Source organism: Triticum aestivum, chromosome 5B (genome assembly GCF_018294505.1).
Source record: "Triticum aestivum cultivar Chinese Spring chromosome 5B, IWGSC CS RefSeq v2.1, whole genome shotgun sequence".
In the NCBI taxonomy this organism is placed as follows: Eukaryota; Viridiplantae; Streptophyta; class Magnoliopsida; order Poales; family Poaceae; genus Triticum; species Triticum aestivum.
Window position 1 is genome coordinate 90,178,223 of NC_057807.1, and position 17,983 is coordinate 90,196,205.

Consider the following 17,983-nt stretch of genomic DNA (forward strand, 5'->3'; position numbering starts at 1 on the left):
TTATTACAGAAGCACTTAGTCTCGGGTTTGGGTTCAACCTTGGGTTTCTTCACTAGAGCAGCAGCTGATTTGCCGTTTCATGAAGTATCCCTTCTTGCCCTTGCCCTTCTTGAAACTAGTGGTTTCACCAACCATCAACAATTGATGCTCCTTCTTGATTTCTACTTTCGCGGTGTCAAACATCGCGAATATCTCAAGGATCATCATATCTATCCCTGATATGTTATAGTTCATCACGAAGCTCAAGCAGCTTGGTGGCAATGACTTTGGAGAGACATCACTATCTCATCTGGAAGATCAACTCCCACTTGATTCAAGTGATTGTTGGTACTCAGACAATCTGAGCACAAGCTCAACGATTGAGCTTTTCTCCCTTAGTTTGCAGGCTAAGAAATCGTCGGAGGTCTTATACCTCTTGACGTGGGCACGAGCCTGAAATCCCAATTTCAGCCCTCGAAACATCTCATATGTTCCGCGACGCTTCGAAATTGTCTTTGGTGCCTCAACTCTAAACCGTTTAACTGAACTATCACGTAGTTATCAAAACGTGTATGTCAGATGTTCGCTACATCCACAGACGACGTTCGAGGTTCAGCACACTAAGCGGTGCATTAAGGACATAAGCCTTCTACGAAGCAACGAGGACAATCCTCAGTTTACGGACCTAGTCCGCATAATCGCTACAATCAACTTTCAACTAAATTTTTCTCTAGGAACATATCTAAACAGTAGAACTAAAGCGCGAGCTTACGACATGACTTGCAAAGACCTTTTGACTATGTTCAGGATAATTAAGTTCATCTTATGAACTCCCACTCAGATAGACATCCCTCTAGTCATCTAAGTGATTACATGATCCGAGTCAACTAGGCCGTGTCCGATCATCACGTGAGACGGACTAGTCAACGTCGGTGAACATCTTCATGTTGATCGTATCTTCTATACGACTCATGCTCGACCTTTCGGTCTTCCGTGTTCCGAGGCCATGTCTGTACATGCTAGGCCCATCAAGTCAACCTAAGTGTATTGCATGTGTAAATCTGTCTTACACCCGTTGTATTCGAACGTTAGAATCTATCACACCCGATCATCACGTGGTGCTTCGAAACAACGAACCTTCGCAACGGTGCACAGTTAGGGGGAACACTTTTCTTGAAATTATTGCGAGGGATCATCTTATTTAAGCTACCGCCGTTCTAAGCAAATAAGATGCATAAACATGATAAACATCACATGCAATCAAAAGTGACATGATATGGCCAATATCATTTTGCTCCTTTTGATCTCCATCTTTGGGGCTCCATGATGATCATCGTCACCGGCATAACACCATGATCTCCATCATCATGATCTCCATCATCGTGTCTCCATGAAGTTGTCTCGCCAACTATTACTTCTACTACTATGGCTAACGGTTTAGCAATAAAGTAAAGTAATTACATGGCGTTGTTCATTGACACGTAGGTCATACAATAAATTAAGACAACTCCTATGGCTCCTGCCGGTTGTCATACTCATCGACATGCAAGTCGTTATTCCTATTACAAGAACATGATCACTCTCATACATCACATATCATTCATCACATTCTTTTGGCCATATCACATCACATAGCATACCCTGAAAAAACAAGTTAGACGTCCTCTAATTGTTGTTTGCATGTTTTACGTGGCTGCTTTGGGTTTCTAGCAAGAACGTTTCTTACCCACGCAAAACCACAATGTGATATGTCAATTGCTATTTACCCTTCATAAGGACCCTTTTCATAGAATCCGATCCGACTAAAGTGGGAGAGACTGGCACCCACTAGCCACCTTATGCAACAAGTGCATGCCATTCGGTGGAACCTGTCTCACGTAAGTGTACGTGTAAGGTCGGTCCAGGACGCTTCATCCCACAATACCGTCGAAACAAGATTGGACTAGTAACGGTAAGCATATTGAACAAAAATCAACACCCACAACAACTTGTGTTCTACTCGTGCATATAAACTACGCATAGACCTAGCTCATGATGCCACTGTTGGGGAACGTAGCAGAAATTCAAAATTTTCTACGCATCACCAAGATCAATCTATGGAGTAACTAGCAACAAGAGAGAGGGGAGTGCATCTTCATACCCTTGAAGATCGCGATGCGGAAGCGTTGCAAGAATGCGGTCGGTGGAGTTGTTCACTAAGCGATTCAGATCACGGCCGAATCTGATCTAAGCACCGAACAATGGTGCCTCCGTGTTCAACACACGTACAGCCCAGGGACGTCTCCTCCTTGTTGATCCAGCAAGGGGAGAGGAGAAGTTGAGGGAGAGCTCCGGCAGCACGACGGCGTGGTGGTGGAGCTTGCAGTTCTCCGGCAGAGCTTCGCCAAGCACTACGGAGGAGGAGGAGGTGTTGGGGAGGGAGTGGGCTGCGCCAGGGGAAGGGTGAAGCTCCCATGCGCCTCCCCGCTATATATAGGGGTGGAGGGGGCTGGTTTCTTGCCCTCCAAGTCCATTGGGGCGTTGGCAAAGGTGGGAGGAAAGAAATCCCATCATTTCCTTCCCCACCGATTGTTATCCCCCTTTTTTAGGGATCTTGATCTTATCCCTTCGGGATATGATCTTATTCCTTCGAAGGGGGGATCTTGGTGTGCCTTGACCAGAGGTGTGTGGCCTTGCCCCCACTACCCACGTTCATGTGGGTCCCCCCATGCAGGTGGGCCCCACTCCGGAACCTTCTAGAACCTTCCCGGTACAATACCGAAAAATCCCGAACATTTTCCGGTGGCCAAAATAGGACTTCCCATATATAAATCTTTACCTTCGGACCATTCCGGAACTCCTCGTGACGTCCGGGATCTCATCCGGGACTCCGAACAACATTCGGTAACTGCACACTAATTCCCATAACAACTCTAGCGTCACCGAACCTTAAGTGTGTAGACCCTACGGGTTCGGGAATCATGTAGACATGACCGAGACAGCTCTCTGGCCAATAACCAACAGCGGGATCTGGATACCCATGTTGGCTCCCACATGTTCCACGATGATCTCATCGGATGAACCACGATGTCAAGGATTCAAGCAATCCCGTATGCAATTCCCTTTGTCTAGCGGTATAGTACTTGCCCGAGATTCGATCGTCGGTATCCCGATACCTTGTTCAATCTCGTTACCGGCAAGTCTCTTTACTCGTTCCGTAACACATCATCCCATGATGAACCCCTTGGTCACATTGTGCACATTATGATGATGTCCTACCGAGTGGGCCCAGAGATACTTGTCCGTCACACGGAGTGACAAATCCCAGTCTCGATTCGTGGCAACCCAACAGACACTTTCGGAGATACCCGTAGTGCACCTTTATAGCCACCCAGTTACGTTGTGACGTTTGGTACACCCAAAGCATTCCTACGGTATCCGGGAGTTGCACAATCTCATGGTCTAAGGAAATGATACTTGACATTAGAAAAGCTTTAGCATACAAACTACACGATCTTTGTGCTAGGCTTAGGATTGGGTCTTGTCCATCACATCATTCTCCTAATGATGTGATCCCGTTATCAACGACATCCAATGTCCATGGTCAGGAAACCGTAACCATCTATTGATCAACGAGCTAGTCAACTAGAGGCTTACTAGGGACATGGTGTTGTCTATGTATCCACACATGTATCTGAGTTTCCTATCAATACAATTATAGCATGGATAATAAACGATTATCATGAACAAGGAAATATAGTAATAATAACTAATTTATTATTGCCTCTAGGGCATATTTCCAACAAACCTATGGCCCCCGGGTCTATCTTTTATCATATAAGCTTTCAATCTACTTTTATTTGCATCTTTACTTTTCCAATCTATATCGTAATATACCAAAAATATATTTATCTTATCATACTATCTCTATCAGATCTCACTTTCGCAAGTGGCCTTGAAGGGATTGACAGCCCCTTTATTGTGTTGGTCGCGAGTTCTTTGTTTGTTTGTGTAGGTGCGTGGGACATTTGGGGAGCCTCCTACTAGATTGATACTTTTGTTCTCAAAAACTGAGGGAAATACTTATGCTACTATTGCTGTATCACCCTTTCCTCTTCAAGGAAAACCAATGCAAGCTCAAGACGTAACACTCCCTCATCTGCCTGAGTGGGTTAGTGATTGGAAGCGTTCTTCTGTTTCTCGATCCCATATGGAGTAGTTGGTGACGATGGGACGGCTGTCGAAGTTCACAGAAATGGGATGGATGACCCCGCAGTCAAGCGATGAGGTTCCATGACCGCTACGCTGGAACCAGGTGGTGCATGAGGCGCTCATCCACGATGGGTTGCGGCTCCCTTTCAGAGCTGCAGCTGCACCATCTTACCACAGGTGGCGTGCTACATCTGCCCTGCTGCCCTCTGCGTGTGCTTCTTCGGGATCCAGCCTCGCTTTGGCCTCTTTTGGTACTTTTTTTAGGTGATCCCCTGCCTCAAAGATGGCAAGACACCTTCCTGCGGTGGGACCAGTATTCCCCCTCGCCCGGGCTCCAACTACTTTGACTTGGCGTTAGCTCCAGAGCCGAAATCGTGGAAACGGGGGTGGTTCTATGCCCCAGATGACTTTCATGGCCCCGACAACCCTAGGCTACCAGAGTTAGCTAACGTACCATGTTGGGAGAGACCAGAGTGGCGGTCGAAGATCAATCTTGATCCCAGGATGGGCTATCTTGTAGATGGGGTCACTCGTCTGCAGGGGAAAGGACTCTCCGGCCTGCATATCCTGAAGACCTGGGTGCAAAGGAATATAGAGCCTCTGGGGCGCATCAACCCTCCAATGTATGAGTACCATAGGAGGTGCGATCCCTACCGCTTGCTCTGCACTGGTACGCATCGGTGTTGTACAAACGGTTTTAAACCCCTTTCCGCGACGGCATTTGGAACCATCACCTAGTGTCTATGGGCAATCAGGAGGTCCTTCCCACACGACCCAGAAACCGTCGGGGATATGCCCTCCTGGCACACACGCTCGGCAAAAGGAGGTCGTATGCGACCGGCGAGCGACCAAATACGGTTATACATACAGTAGTGCTAAAAAATACAATTATACGCGCGAAATCATTTCCGGTCGTAAGTACATCCCACACAGTTAGTCCCCGCGAAACGTTTCCGTCCGTATATACATCCCACACAGTCGTTGCAAGGAAAACATTTTCGTTTGTAGGTACATCACACACAATTTTCCCCGTTAAATCGTTTGTGATGGCGTTCCCATCGCACACAATATTAAAAAAATTATCATTTGCATTATTGAATGCATCACACACGGTGCGTAGAAGAAACTGTGTGGCAAAGGCTATCCATCACACACAGTTTTTATGCGGTAAACGTTTGCGCAAGGTGGCCTAACGCAAACAGTTTTGAAGAGAATGTCGTGTGTGATTGTTCATCGATCGATCACGGTTTATTCCTAGAAACTGTGTGCATTGCCTTAAGTCATTGCCCACGGTATTTTCTCAATAACCATTTGCAATAGCAAAAACCAATTAGCAGGCTAATTCTCCATTAGTAGGCTAATTGCCCTATTAATAATAATCCATTTATTAATCTAATTGACATTCATATTAAACACATAATATATTTCATTCCCATATTAAGGAAGCAGGATTTCATAATTGAAATACATCAGAGTACAACATGATAGCTTCAGCACTCAGCTACCCCATTACACAACTGCACCAGCACCAAGTTTTACATAACCTTTTGAAATTAGCATCATAGACGGTACATAAATAGATGCATCTCATCAGGAAAACTGCTGAAGCGGAAGGCGAATATTGAGCCTTCATTGATGTTCAAGGTATTTGCAACTTTAGGCCAGCGACTGTGGATGATTGACCGTCTATCCTTCGTCCTCTTCAGGAACACTTCAATATTGAACCGTGGGTGTTGTATGAAAACCTTCCTTGCCTCCTGACCATAGAGGTGGTTTGAAAGGTAATCATCAGTGAACTACTTTAGAAAGGCTGAAAACAAGCATGTGCATAAATATCTTCTCTATATTGGAAATGGAGCAAAGGAATAAAAAAGGCAAGGTATAATAGTTAGTACCATCTTGTAGTGAATTGATGTCTTCTTCATTGTGCAGACAAAGATCTTGTTGTTTTTTGTCGCCAATTTCTTTATCCTAACAATCTTTCTGAGTTTCTTGACTCGATTGATATTCATGGACAACTCATTTCCCCATATGCAAAAAGGGTCGAACAGTGGGTCAAAACCTCTGACAGCAGGACCTACATGTGCAAGACCAAATTGCTAAAAACCTAAGTACTAGAATGGTTCCTGCAATTGCACAATAATATGCTATTAGACAACAGACCATGCACATGCTAACCTCGATTCTAAACCTCAGTGCTTCCCATTATATTGTTTCCCTGCAACACATATAAGGTAGTTGTTCATCAGGTTAAGTAAGGATTCGCATGCTATCAGTAAAACATGCTGATGAAAAATAAGCACATTGCAGATTCATCAGATTAATTTAAGCCACATGGAAAACCCATTTATGCAAACCAAGAAAGATTAAGAACTAGGAAATATAGCACTTGTATATGTCTCTCATGTATTAAGTGCAGCCAAATTCGATTTATTCCTCACATGCACAACAATACAAAATTCCAACCACGACAATTGGACATCGCATTGCAGAATTGAACCAAGCAGTTAACTAAACACCACAACTAATGAACCAAACATTAACTGAGCACCACATTGCACAATATAACATACTCCTAATACAAGATCAGACAGTTAACCGAACCAAGCATGCTTAACAACTTGGAAATATAGCAATTGTATTTTTTTTCTCATGTATTTAGTACATCCAAATTCGATTTACTTCTAACATGGTATACAATAACAGAATGCACCCACAACTATTGAACATCGCATTGCAGAATTGAACCAAACAGTTAACTACACCACAACACAAATGAACCAAACCTTAACTGAGCAACACATTGCACAATGTATAACTAAACCAAGCATGCTTGACAACTTGGAAATATAGCATTTGTATTTGTTTCTCATGTATTTAGTATAGCCAAATTCAATTTACTTCTCACATGGTATACAATAACAGAATGCACCCACAACTATTGAACATCACATTGCAGAATTGAAACAAACAATTAACTAAACACCACAACACAAATGAACCAAACATTAATTGAGCACCACATTGCACAATGTATAACCAAACCAAGCATGCTTGACAACTTGGAAATATAGCAATTGTATTCGTTTCTCATGTATTTTGTAAAGATAAATTCGATTTATTTCTCACATGGAAGACAATACAAAATTGCAGCCTGAAGAGTTGAACATCACATTTGCAGAATTGAACCAAATAGTTACTTGAAGACGACAACTAATTAACCAAACAGTTAATAAGTGAGCACCACACTGCATGACATATAGAACATATACACAGGAGCGACAGATTGCATGGTAAAATTAGATAGCATAATTCACTAGAATTTGTTAAGGAAAGGCAGGAGCAGCACACGCAACAGGTAAACCGAGCATGCTTAACCGGCGTAGCTAGCAAATGGCAACGTGCTCCTCCAAGATCTGGGGGTCGGCACGAATGGTAGCCATCACAACCTCATCCGCGCGTGCGGCCACGATTTGCTTCTCCGCTGCCAAATGCTCCTTGAGATCCTAGCTATACTGCGTGCACCATGGCTTAGGACGGTGCTTATTTGGTGGAGGGGTCGGTGATTTGGGTGGAAGGTGTCGTGCTCGCATCGGCGGTCAGGGCATGTGGGATGTGGAAGGGGAAGGAGAACGGGGTTCGGGCGTGGATTACCTTCCTGGATAGGTGAGGCCGAGCAGCGTGAAGGAGGGTCGCCGGCGAGGAGGCGGCACTGCAAGCAAGGAGTGAAGATTTCAACTTGGAAAGGAAGGCGGAAACAGGGAAATGTGGCTTTTGCTAAGGCCGCCGTTATGGAACGGACAGCTACTGTGCCGCTCTCGCTAGCTGCTATCCCCGAGGTAGATGTTGTTGCCGCCACCTGAGAAGTAACAGCTGCCGTTTGGGCTTCCATGGCCGCCTGGTCGCAGATTGCGGCCACGCTCAAGCACCTTGTTAGCACGTGCATGGCGGCTGCGTCCGCGCTTTCGCCGTAGTGGGCCGCCGAAGTTGCCCTCACGACGCGGGTCAACGTCCCCCTCTTTCACCGGCGACGATTGAATAGTGAAATGATATTTGGGGAGCGAGCTAGTGTGCTTGAAATGCCGGTTGTGGATTGTAGCCAATGCACCTTCTCGCGTAAGCCATAGGCGTACTATACACCGACGGTGCCCCAGGATATTTTGTACTGCATCTCACATGGTTGGTGATAATAAATTGTGTGGGATCAACTTGATTTTTAATTTTGATTTTAATTACAGAATGGGGTCACAGCGGCAATGGACGGTGTTTGAATTGCTAGAGCTTTTATCTGCAGTGAACATGCAACTATCGTAAAAAAATGGAAATGTTCAGGGTTCCTTTGGACATTTTTATACGGTAACTTGGTTTTCTAGGAATTTCAGGTGCACAATTCAAAATTAAACCACATGCTCCAGTTCATAAAAACAAGTTGCAAAATCAGATGTTTGTCCTTGGTTGCAAGCTTAGGTCACATGCAAGAAATGAGAATGAATGTCAAACACCTTGACACCGTCGCTCAGCCGCTAACATTGAGATACATGCTTTTAACATTCCAGTAAATCGAAAACTCGTCTGAAATTCATGAAACTTGACATGATATCATGGAATGGCAGCGACATGCTATGGTAAAAATATTGTCCCATTTGGGGTAGGTGTGGGGTATAAGCTTCTCGCAAACCAGAGCTTCTCTCACAACAAGCCCGATGGTTTCAGTAGGGTACGTGCCACCTTGGGGGACGAAACGATATATGTTGACTCTTCTTACTTTCAATTTTTTTCTCGTGTCAACATAGAACAACACGAGTGTTGTGTCAATTTTTGGGATTTTTCGGGGTTCGTTTTGACATTTTTATGCATTAATTGTGTTTTCAATGCATTTATGAGCACAGTTCAAATTTGAACTACATGCACATGCTCTAATGCATATAAATTGGTTGAAAATTCAAATATGTGTCCTTGGTTGCATGCTTAGGTCCCATGCAAGAAATGGGAATGAATGTCAAACACCCTGCCACCGTCACTCGGCCGCAAACATTGAGATTCCTGGTTTTAAATTCTAATAAATCCAAAACTCGTCTGAAATTCATGAAACTTGGCATGCTATCATGGAGCAGCATCAACATGCCATGGTAAAAATATTGTCCCATTTGGGACAGGTTTGGGGATATGCTTCTCACAAACCAAAGGCTCTCACAACAAGCCTGATGGTTTCGGTAGGGTACGTCCCACGTTTGGGGACGAAACGATATCTGTTGCCTCTTATTGCTTTCAAAAAATTTCTAGTGTCAACATAGAACAATATGTCATGTCAATTTTTGGGATTTTTTGGGGTTCGTTTGGACATTTTTATGCATTAATTGCATTTTCAATGCATTTATGAGCACAATTCAAATTTGAACTACATGCACATGCTCTAATGCATATAAATTGGTTGAAAATTCAAATCGGTGTCCTTGGTTGCATGCTTAGGTCCCATGCAAGAAATGGGAATGAATGTCAAACACCCTGCCACTGTCACTCGGCCGCAAACATTGAGATTCATGGTTTTTAAATTCTAGTAAATCTAAAACTCGTCTGAAATTCATGAAACTTGGCATGCTATCATGGTGCCGTGGTAAAAATATTGTCCCATTTGGGCAGGTTTGGGGATATGCTTCTCACAAACCAAAGGCTCTCACAACAAGCGTGATGTTTTCGGTAGTGTACATCCCACCTTTGGGGACGAAATGATATCTGCTACCTCTTATTGCTTTCAAAAAATTTCTAGTGTCAACAAAGAACAATAGGAGTGTCGTGTCAATTTTTGGGATTTTTCTGGGTTCGTTTGGACATTTTTATGCATCAATTGTGTTTTCAATGCATTTATGAACACAATTTAAATTTGAACTACATGAACATGCTCTAACGCATATAAATTGGTTGAAAATTCAAATATGTGTCCTTGGTTGCATGCTTAGGTCCCATGCAAGAAATGGGAATGAATGTTAAACACCCTGCCACCATCACTCGGCCGCAAACATTGAGATTCCTGGTTTTTAAATTCTAGTAAATCCAACACTGAAATTCATGAAACTTGGCATGCTATCATGGAGCGGCATCAACATGTCATGGTAAAAATATTGTCCCATTTGGGGCAGGTTTGGGGATATGCTTCTCACAAACCAAAGGTTCTCACAACAAGCCTGATGGTTTCGGTAGGGAACGTCCCACCTTTGGGGATGAAACAATATCCGCTGCCTCTTATTGCTTTCAAAAAAAATTCTAGTGTCACCATAGAACAATAGGAGTGTTGTGTCAATTTTTGGGATTTTTCGGGGTTCGTTTGGACATTTTTATGCATTAATTGAGTTTTTGATGCATTTATGTGCATAATTCAAATTTGAACTACATGCACATGCTCTAATGCTCCTCTTGTTGAAGAAACGGCCGAGGAGACGGCCAAGGAAGCGGCCGAGGAGGCAGTTGAGGAAGTGTCCGAGGTGGACGAGCCTTCAGCCCCGAAGAAGCACGTCTGGCGGCAGGCCGGCTCTGGGGAGCCAGTCCGGCCCGGCAAGGCCACGCAGCGGCAAGAGGCTCAGGCGCAACCCATGCGCCAGACGAGGCGCGTGGCCGCGGGAGCGCTGAAGGAAGCTGTGGTGGCGAAGAAAGCTGCGGCCGCTGCCTCCTCCTCGACCAAGCGTGCCACCTCCTCCTCCTCGACCAAGCGCCTATCCCGGTGGCTGATTTTGACCTTGGATCCTTCAGCCCAAAGAAGAAGAGAAAGCCAGAAGAGGAAGACGAGTGAGCACCTCGCCTCCCCATTCATTTCCTGATCCTTTATCTAGATCATTTTATCTTGACTTAATCTTGTCTTTGCAGGGACACGGAGACGCTAACTCTGAGGGTGGCGAAGAGTGTCAGGGCCTCGATGGGTGACGAGCCCCCGGCAAGCACTTCACATGCACCGGGGATGATCTTCATCAGCCCGGAGACCAGCCCTCGACGCAGCCCCCATACCAGCCCCCAGCGTGAGTCCGTTACTCATTTCTCGTTGACGGGTGTTGGAGTGCGTATCTTTGGTGCTGACCTTGCTGGGTTCGTAGGAGGAGAGCAGCAACAGGAGGATCCACTGAGGGCCACCCCTAACTCGCCGCCCCCATCAACCACGCCAACCAGAGGGGTGTTCCCGGCAAGGGCATCCACTGACGAGCCCATGCGCGTGGAGGAAGAGGTGGTGGGCACAGGCGCTGGTGACTCTGTCCCGGCAACGAATGTTGCTGGGGAGGGAGACACTTCCTCCCCACTCGTCACAGGTAAGTTGACTGCCTTCCGCCCCTTGCCATCCTTGCCATGCAATTTTCTTTCTTTTCTTGGTCTTGAACTTTGGTTCTGGCTCTGCCTTACTCTCCTTTTTGGTCTCCAGATCATCCCCTGATGGACCAGATGGTCGTCGATGCTGTCATCAAGGAGACCGCCAAGGATGCCGAGGCTGAGGCCACCAAAATTGCCGTCGAGGAGGACGCCAAGGGATCTGCCAGGGAAGCCGACAAGGCTGCTGCCGAGGAGGCCACCAAGGGGCCTGCCGGGGAGGCTGGCAAGGCCGCCACTGAGGAGGCGCCAAGGAGCCTGCCGGTGAGGAGGTGGTTGATGACCAACCCTCTTCCTCTTCAGCCCCTGCACCGAGCAAGTATTTGAAGGTGGGTGACGAACTGTTCATCAGCCTCCCAGGGACGGCAAGCACCGGAGCGCCAGCCGAAGGGGAGGTGTTCGACGATGAGGTCCTCACTGTTGTCGGGCTCCAGGTTGTTGATGAACCGACCGCTGATACGTCTCCAACATATCTATAATTTATGAAGTATTCATGCTATTATATTATACATCGTAGATGTTTTATATGCATTTATATGCTATTTTATATGATTTTTGGGACTAACCTATTAACCTAGAGCCCAGTGCCAGTTTTTGTTTTTCCTTGTTTTTGAGTTTTACAGAAAAGGAATACCAAACGGAGTCCAATTGACGTGCCAATTTTTGATGATTTTTTATTGGCCAAAAGAAGCCCCCGGAGTAAAAGAGTTGGGCCAGAAGAGTCCCGGGCTGTCCATGAGGGTGGGGGGCGCGCCCACCCCCCTGGGCATGGGCCCCTATCTCGTGGACAATTCGGAGACCCCCCCTAACGTGAGACCGACGCCAAAAATTCCTATAAATACATAAACCTCCAGAAAATAACCTAGATCAGAAGTTCCGCCGCCGCAAGCCTCTGTTGCCACGAGAAATCAATCTAGGCCCTCTCTGGCACCCTACCGGAGGGGGCCATCATCACCGAAGGCCATGGAGGAGGATCCCTGAGGGGCCATCATCGCCATGAAGGCCAAGGACCAGAGGGAGAACTTCTCCCCAGCCAGGGGGGAGGCCATGGAGGAGGAAGCACAAGGGGGAGGACCGCTCCTCCTCTCTCTGGGTGGCGCCGGAGTGCCATCGGGAAGGAAATCATCACCGTGGTGATCGTCTTCATCATCATCACCATCCTCACCTCTTTTACACAGTCCACTCTCCCGCACCCCGCTGTAATCCCTACTTGAACATGGTGCTTTATGCCACATATTATGATCCAATGATGTGTTGCCATCCTATGATGTTTTGAGTAGATATCTTTTGTCTTTGGGTTGATTGATGATCTAGATTGGTACGAGTTGTATGCTTTATTTTGGTGGTGTCCTATTGTGCCCTCCATGTCGCGCAAGCATGAGGGATTCCCGTTGTAGGGTGTTGCAATACGTTCATGATTCGCTTATAGTGGGTTGCTTGAGTGACAGAAGCATAAACCCGGGTAAGGGGGTTGTGGCGTATGGGATAAAGGGGACTTGATGCTTTAATTCTATGGTTGGGTTTTACCTTAATGATCTTTAGTAGTTGCGGATGCTTGCTAGAGTTTCAATCATAGGTGTATATGATCCAAGAAGAGAAAGTATGTTAGCTTATACCTCTCCCTCATATGAAATTGCAATGACGACTACCGGTCTTGTTAACAATTGCCTAGGATAATTCCGCACACCGATCCATCATTATTCCACACTCGCTATTTATAATATTTAGCAATATATTGTAAATTTATGATAACAACACCTACTTTTATATGTTAGCTCTCCGATATCATGCAAAGTTATCCTCTCATACCCACAACGTAGTTTTATTTCTCGTATCTAGTTGGAAGCAAATGTTTGGTGTACATAGAGTCGTATCAGTGGCAGATAAGACTTGAGAGAATATTGATCTTACCTTTAGCTCGTTGTGGGTTCGACACTCCATACTTATCACTTCCACCGTTGGAAATTGCTAAGATGATTCCCTGCACTTGGGGATTATCAAGCTCTTTTCTAGCGCCGTTGCCGGGGAGCAATACCGTGGGGTTGATATTCTCGTGTGTGCTTGTTTGCTTTCTTCACTAAGTAGATTTGGTTTTCCTTTTTGTTTATGTTTAGTTGTGGGTGAAACATACAAAAAAATTAAAGAATGAAAATACAAAAAAAAACTTACTTGCCTCTCATGCCTAAAAAAGTTTTTCAAAAAGAGAAGTGATTGGAAAGTTATGCATTCAAGAAGTGAGGGTCGACCTTGAGCACTTGTGTTCATGCTCACGGAAACTATGTAGAATTTTTCATGGAAGTTTCTCTATAAATAATTATCCCCCTGTATATATATATCCATTGTATTATAAAAATAATGTGTCAAGCTTTGGTTTTAGGATGATTAGATTGCTTGTTCACGATGTGGAGAACAAAAACAGAAACTTTGGCTGTAGCGCGTGATTTTACATTTTTTACTGGAAGGTCAAATGGGTCTGAAACTTTTTGCACATTACTACTACACAAATTGTTTATTTAATAATTTTTGGAGTTATAGAAGTTTACTAAACTTCCAAATTACTACAGACTGTCCTGTTTTTGACAGATTCTGTTTTTCGCATGTTGTTTGCTTATTTTGATGAATCTATGGCTAGTATCGGGGGGTATGAACCATAGAGAAGTTGGAATACAGTAGGTTTAACATCAATATAAATAAATAATGAGTTAATTACAGTACCTTAAAGTGGTAGTTTGCTTTATTACACTAACGAATCTCACAAAGTGTTTGTTAAAGTTTTGTGTGGATGAAGTGTTCCAAGATCGAGGAGCTATCAATATGAGAAGAATAAATAGAGGCAAGAGTTAAAGCTTGGGGATGCCCAAGGCACCACAAGTAAATATTTCAAAGGATACTCAAGCATCTAAGCTTGGGGATGCCTCGGTTGGCATCACATCTTTCTTCTTCAACAAATATCGGTATACCTTGGTTTTTGTTTTGTTCACATGATTTGTGTCCTTTGTATTTTTTTCCTTTAAGAACCATGCTAGTATGAGTTATCCCTTCATTGATTTATAGAATACCTCATGTGCTTCACTTATATCTTTTAAGTATGATCTTATAGAATTGCTCTTTGTGCTTCACTTAAATCTTTTGAGTAAGAATGCTTCGTGTGCTTCACTTACATATTTTGAGCTTGGTAGTCTATATTAATTGTAGAATGCTCCATGAACTTCACTTACATCTTTTGGAGTATGAATAATACTATCATCTAAAGTGGGTTTGGAAGAGTGTCAACTTTAGGAATTAGTGATCCCACAATTCCGAATGAGAAGAATTTTTCTTATGTGGAGAGTAGAAAAATTTCTATGCTTGTAGATCATGAAAAGAATTCTTTATGTGATGTTTATATTGTTGAATTCATTCATGATGCTACTGAAAATTATTATGAGGGAGTAATTTATGCTTGTAGGAGTTGCAATAATACCAAGTTTCCTCTCTATGTGCTTAAAGTTTTTAAGTTATACTTGTTTTGCCTTCCTATGCTAGTTAATTCTTGTTCCTATAAATTATGTGCTCACAAAATCCCTAGGCATAGAAAGTGGATTATGTTTAAATGTGCTAGTCATATTCTTCATGGGTGCTTTCTCTATGTTTCAATTCTTTTCTTTTATGTGAGCATCATTGAAATCATCATGCCTAGCTAAAAGGCATTAAAGAAAAGCGCTTGTTGGAAGACAAACCAATATCTACCCTTGCTGTATTTGTGTGTTTACATTATTAAGATACTGTAGTAATCATGTTTTATAGCTTTTGTTTAAATAAATTGCCAAGTAAGACCTTTGGGAAGACTTGGGTGAAAGTTAATGTGATCTTGCTGTAAAAAACAGAAACTTTGCGCTCACGGGATTAGCTGCCATTTATACAATTTCATAATTTTTGGAGTATCATAAGTATGTTTGTTATTCAGATCATTACAGACTGTTCTGTTTCTGACAGATTCTGTTTTCATTACATAGTTTGCTTGTTTTTTAGTTTCTATGGCTTATATTTCTAAATATAAATTGTATAAATGATATGGTACAGTAGGCATTGTGTGAGACAATTATGAACCTTGTATTTGACAGTACCAAAGTGAATGTTTTACTCTTTATCATACTAACCTATCTCACGAAGTTCCGTTAAGTTTTGTGTGATTGAAGTTTTCAAGCTTTGGGTGAGGTATTGGTATGAGGAGAATAAGGAGCGGAAAGACCCTACGCTTGGGGATGCCCAAGGCACCCCAAGGTAATATTCAAGGAAGACTCAAGCACCTAATCTTGGGGATGCCCTGGAAGGCATCCCCTCTTTCGTCTTCAAAACTATCGGTATACTTTACTCGCGGCTATATTTTTATTCGTCACATGATATGTGTTTTGCTTGGAGCGTATTTTCAATTTTACTTGCTGTTTGAATAAAATCATTGGATCTGAAATCTTGAATGTAAAAGAATGCTCCCATGGCTAGTTAATTATTTGACTACTCAGTGTTCTTCACTTATATCTTTTTGGAGTAGTTTGTCATTTACTCACTCACTTCACGTATATCCTATGAGTAAATGGTTGAATGAATTGAATATCATAAATCTGAATTTATATATGTTTCATATGTTTATACCATGGGGAGTAATGACTTCACACAGAATGAGTATAGGTAGTAAACTTATTGAAAGTTAGCAAACGCAGAATTGGTCACTTGAACAATTCATGAAAGAATATTGAAGGAAGAGAGATTTCACATATAAATATACTATCTTGGACATCTTTTGTAATTGTGAGCACTCATTAAAATATGACATTCTAAAAGGTTGATGTTGGACAAGGAAGACAACTTAATGGGATATGTTTTCCTATATCCGAAACGTTATATTGTCTTGGATCATCCAACATGTGTTGAGCTTGCCTTTCTCTCTCATGCTAGCCAAATTCTTTGCACCAATTACAAATGCTACTTGTGCTCCCAAACATCCCTTAAACTAGTTTTTCCATGAGAGTCCACCATACCTACCTATGGATTGAGTAAGATCCTTCAAGTAAGTTGTCATCGGTGCATGCAATAAAAATTGCTCTCTAAATATGTATGATCTATTAGTGCAAAGAAAATAAGCTTTATACGAACTTATGATATATAGGGACGAAATAAAAGCGACGGACTGCATAATAAAGGTCTCTATCACAAGAGGCAATATAAAGTGATGTTCTTTTTCATTAAGATTTTATGCATCCAACCTTAAAATCGCATGACAACCTCTGCTTCCCTCTGCGAAGGGCCTATCTTTTACTTTTATCTTCTACCCTTATAAAAGAGTCATGGTGATCATCACCTTTCCTTTTTACACTTTTTCCTTTGTCAGGCACTTTGTGTTGGAGCGATCGGATATATATATATCCACTTGGATGTAGGTTTTCATAAAGTATTATTGTTGGCATTACCCTTGAGGTAAAAGGTTGGGAGGCAAAAGTATAAGCCCCTATCTTTCTCTGTGTCTGATTAAAACTTTGAACCCGTAAATATCACATGAGTGTTAGCAATTGTGAAAGACTATATGATAGTTGAGTATGTGGGATTTGCTAAATCAAAGCTCTTACATAGACCCTTCCTGAAAATAAGATGAATTGCAATTGTTTGATGACTAAGAGCACTGTTTCTTAGTTTTCAAGAAAGTTTCTGATCTATACTTTAACATGTGAATAGCTTGTTACTTGATCATGAAACGTTTTATGAGATGAGCTACTGTTATGACATATAATGATGCTAGAAAAGGTGATTGAAATTATCATTGATCAAACTTGTGCACCTGCTAGCATTCACACTTCATAAATTATTTCTTTTATCATTTACCTACTCGAGGACGAGCAGGAATTAAGCTTGGGCATGCTGATACGCCTCCAACGCATCTATAATTTATGAAGTATTCATGCTATTATATTATCCATCGTAAATGTTTTATATGCATTTATATGCTATTTTATATGATTTTTGGGACTAACCTATTAACCTAGAGCCTAGTGTCAGTTTTTGTTTTTTCCTTGTTTTTGAGTTTTACAGAAAAGTAATACCAAACCGAGTCCAATTGACGTCCCAATTTTTTATGATTTTTTATTGACCAAAAGAAGCCCATGGATTAAAAGAGTTGGGCTAGAAGAGTACCGGGCTTTCCACGAGGGTGGGGACTGATAACCCACAAGTATAGGGGATCAATTGTAGCCTCTTTCGATAAGTAAGAGTGTCAAACCCAACGAGGAGATAAAGGTAGAACAAATATTCCCTCAAGTTCTATCGACCACCGATACAACTCTACGCACGCTTAGCGTTTGCTTTACCTAGAACAAGTATGAAACTAGAAGAACTTTATAGGTGTTGTTGGATAGGTTTGCAAGATAATAAAGAGCACGTAAATAAAAAGTAGGGGCTGTTTAGATAAAGAATAAATAAAGTAAATATAGCGAGT